We start from the raw sequence: 4452 nt of genomic DNA on the forward strand, positions 1-4452 counted from the left end.
AACAACTCAATCCCACCTCAAGAAGCCCGAATGTCCCAAACCCAACAACTCAATCCCACCTCAAAGTTCGAATGTCCCAATCCAAACAACTCAATCCCACCTCAAAGTCCGAATGTCCCAAACCCAGCAACTCAATCCCACCTCAAGGAGCCCGAATGTCCCAAACCCAACAACTCAATCCCACCTCAAGGAGCCCACCTTACTGAATGTCCCAAACCCAACAACTCAATCCCACCTTCTCTGTTCTGCATGGAACATAACTTTGTAGTAATGTCACTAGTTCTGTAATAATAACATCCCTTTGGTAAAACTTTTTAAAAAGTTTAACAAGTTGTACCTCCCAAGCTAGAATCTGCTGGAACAGCACTATTATTCCTGGACTCACTTCCTACTGTGCCATGATGCCATTCTACCACCTCCAGTCCTTAGGGGGCAAACTTGGCAAACTCATTCTATCCTGGACATATTTTAAGAAAACTTTTCAAGTAGGGGGGGCAATATCTTGAGTGACCAGAAGAGTACAAAGTGTCTTTTTCAGTAGTAATAGCCTGGTGCATGACAGCAGAAGAGGATATAAGGAGGGGACTGGGGGGGGTGGAAAAGGGAAGGGAAGAGGAAGAAAAAAAAAAAAACTTGCAAAAGAAGAAAGTGAGGAAATGCAATAAGACAATAGGGCAAGAGCAGCTTGGAAAGTGCAGCCAAAGCCGCGCAACACTCACCCGCACCGGCGCTGCGCTCTCCAGCACCCTGTCAGTCAGTGTCAGTGTGTGTGTGTTAATTTATTTTCTTTCCTTTTAAATGCACATGCGATCCCAGGACAGCATGCACAGGCACACAATAAATAACAATAGATTACTCCGCTGCTGGCTGTGGCTGTGCAGGACGCGCTCACTCCTGTGCGCTCTGATGGATGGAGCGCACCGGGGGCCCCTCTCCAGCTCCACAGCGCAGCCGGGCGCTCGCCTCCTCCGTGCAGCCCGCTCCTCCCGCTCCAGACCCCCTCCTTTGGACTCTTGTTGTTGTTGTTTATTTGCTCCCCCCTCCTCCTCCTCCTCCTCTTTCTTCTGGGATCTGTTGGATCGGGCACTATTTTCTTGCTCCCCCCTCCTCCTCCTCCTTTCTCTCTTTCCTTCTCCTTCTTTCCACTTTGCTAGTGGTGCCCACGCTGGACTGGCGGATTTAGACGTTGTTATTTTTTGCAGTGTTCAGTCCCTGACGTCACATCCACCTGCTGGGTAAACAAGGCACAGAAGCACAGAGAGAGGGAGCATTCAAGGGGGAAAAGGCACAAAAAGGAGATTGGAGAAAGGAGGAAAAAAAAAGGGGGAAAAGCAGAAGAGAGGGGAGGAGGAATAAGGAGGGGGCATGGAGGAGTGCTCAGCACTAGGCTGGCAGGGGAGCTGGGAGCATGGCTGGTTCTCAAGCTTTGCAAAAGGCTTAGTCTTAATTACAGTGCTGATCCATTGGAGCTGCTGCAGAACCTCTTACTAGCCGGATCTTCCAAGGATTCATTGCAGAACTGTACATGCATTGCTCGAAGTTATTGTATCCGCTGGGAAATTTGCAAGACACATTGTATCTGTGTGTGCAGGAAGGGGGGAGGGGTGATTTGTATTATCCCTGATGCTGCTGCAGAACTTCTTGCCTTACAGATATCACAACTGCTGTTAGCAGCTGTTTATTTCACAGCTGAGAACTTTACTTGATAGATGGGGGAGTCTCTGCTGCTGCAGAACTTCTTGCCTAACAGATATCACAACTGCTGTTTTATTTCACAGCTGAGGACTTTGCTAGATAAATGGGGGAGTCGGTGCTGCTGCTGCAGAACTTCTTACCTAACAGCTGTTTTATTTCACAGCTGAGGACTTTACTTGCTAAATGAGGGAGTATTTGCTGCTGCAGAACCTCTTGCCTTTGCAGATATCAAAACTGCTGTTATCAGCTGTTTTATTTCATAGCTGAGGACTTTACTTGATAAATGAGGGAGTATTTGCTGCTGCAGAACCTCTTGCCTTTGCAGATATCACAACTGCTGTTAGCAGCTTTTTTTTATTTCACAGATGAGGACTTTACTTGAGAAATGGGGAGTCTCTGCCGCTGCAGAACTTCTTGCCTAACAGATATCGCAGCAGCTGTTTTATTTCATAGCTGAGGACTTTGATAAATAGGGGAGTCTGCTGCTGCAGAACTTCTTGCCTAACAGATATCACAACTGCTGTTTTATTTCACAGCTGAGGACTTTGTTAGATAAATGGGGGAGTCGCTGCTGCTGCAGAACTTCTTGCCTAACAGATATCACAACTGCTGTTTTATTTCACAGCTGAGGACTTTGTTAGATAAATGGGGGAGTCGCTGCTGCTGCAGAACGTCTTACCTAACAGCTGTTTTATTTCACAGCTGAGGACTTTACTAGATAAATGGGGGAGTCTCTGCTGCTGCAGAACCTCTTGCTTTTGCAGATATCACAACTGCATTTAGCAAGTGTTTTATTTAACAGCTGAGGACTTTGCTTGATAAATAGGGGAGTCTCTGCTGCTGCAGAACTTCTTGCATTACAGATATCACAACTGCTGTTAGCAGCTGTTTTATTTCACAGCTGAGTGTCTTTGCTTGGCAAATGAGGGAGTCTGCTGCTGCAGAACCTCTTTAGCTTGTACAAATTCCTTTTTATGTTCTAAATATGTGACTTCATTGACTGATAAGAAGTTCTGCAGCAGATGGATGATGCAAGTGTGGGTAACCACTAGATGTAATTTTATATTTTTTTTTTTCTGCATTGTTTATTGCTTTCACTCAGAAAAAAGTTCTGTAGCAGCTGAGAACTTGGTTATACTTCGTGGTAATATCTTATGGATCTGTGCTGCTGCAGAACCTCTTGCAGCATATCAAATTCTGTGAATGATTGTTTTACTTCACCCTGAATTTTATATTTTTGGTACTTTAAAAGTCGCCATTAGCCTTGCTGCTGCAGAACCTCTTGCCCGCTATATGCCAAGTAAATTTTTACTTTACTTTTGCATTAATTTGCTGATACGTTTAGGATCTGCATAATTGTAGATCTCCGAAACAGCTGCTGCAGAACCTCTTGACCGATATATGCCAAGTACTTTTTATTTTACTGATACTTTTAGGATCCATATAATTATAGATCTCCAAAGGAGCTGCTGCAGAACCTCTTGCCCAATATATGCCAGTTACTTTTTACTTTGTAGATATTTTTAGGTTCCATATACTAGATCTCCAAAGGAGTTGCTGCAGAACCTCTTGCCCAATATATGTCAAGTACTTCTTACTTTACTTATACTCTTAGGATCTGTATCATTATAATCTCCAAAGCAGCTGCTGCAGAACCTCTTGCCCAATATACCAATATATGCCAGTACTTTTTACTTTACTGATACTTTTCGGATCTGTATCATTATAGATCTCCAAAGCAGCTGCTGCAGAACCTCTTGCCCAATATACCTATATATGCCAGTACTTTTTACTTTACTGATACTTTTCGGATCTGTATCATTATAGTTCTCCAAAGCAACTGCTGCAGAACCTCTTGCCCAGTATATGCCAGTACTTTTTACTTTACTGATACTTTTAGGATCTGCATAATTATAGATCTCCAAAGGAGCTGCTGCAGAACCTCTTGCCCAGTATATGCCAAGTACTTTTTACTTTACTGATACTTTTAGGATCTGCATAATTATAGATCTCCAAAGGAGCTGCTGCAGAACCTCTTGCCCAGTATATGCCAAGTACTTTTTACTTTACTGATACTTTTAGGATCTGCATAATTATAGATCTCCAAAGGAGCTGCTGCAGAACCTCTTGCGGTTTGGAAAAGTTAGTGGAGTGTTGCAGATTCCAAGGATGCACAATAATAAGTGTCATGTGTAATTGATTTACTGCATTTCTACATCTAAGAAGTTCTGCAGCAGCTGAGATTTTTGCCAGGGAACATTAAATCCACACGATGGCCGCCCTCCGATCACATGAATTTTGCATTACTTATGAGGGTATTTTGCACATAATGTAAGTGCCCCCCTTCTAATTCCATTAACCCAGACTGTGAAAGTCGCCTTCTTATTAGAGGTGATGCTTTTAGCTCGAATCCTCACAAATCTTCCTAGAGGAGGGGGTCACAGGGGAAGTGATGGGGACACTGGGGGGCCGCCCCTCCCCTCCCTTCTGTTCTCTTTCTATTTTAGCTCCGTTCCCCCCCTTTTTTCTTTCAAGTTACCAATAAAAAGGGAGCAGAGTTCGGAAGGTGAAAGTTCATTTGCAGGACAACACCCCTCGCCCCCTCTCTGCAAGGCGAGGAGGCTACAAACCCAAGGGATTCCCTTGTCAGCCCCTCTCATGGTGGGGACCCCTGGCCTTTAGCTCTGTGGATTTTACTCTTTCTCCAACTTCAGGTCTAAAATATACAAAACTAATTAATCCAGGGACTTCTAACAC

The 4452-nt window shown here is 44.2% G+C and overlaps 1 protein-coding gene across 1 annotated transcript in view; it reads right to left on the reverse strand.

The window, feature by feature from the left end:
- FOXP1 (forkhead box P1) overlaps window positions 1–811 on the reverse strand; it is a 918681-nt gene extending 917870 nt beyond the window's left edge. Inside the window, exon 1 of the mRNA XM_075321416.1 lies at window positions 720–811. The gene's annotated coding sequence lies outside the window, so the exon portion shown is untranslated. The remainder of the gene's footprint in view (window positions 1–719) is intronic.
- Window positions 812–4452: the final 3641 nt, after the last annotated feature.

This window comes from Anomaloglossus baeobatrachus, chromosome 8, assembly GCF_048569485.1.
Source record: "Anomaloglossus baeobatrachus isolate aAnoBae1 chromosome 8, aAnoBae1.hap1, whole genome shotgun sequence".
In the NCBI taxonomy this organism is placed as follows: domain Eukaryota; kingdom Metazoa; phylum Chordata; class Amphibia; order Anura; family Aromobatidae; genus Anomaloglossus; species Anomaloglossus baeobatrachus.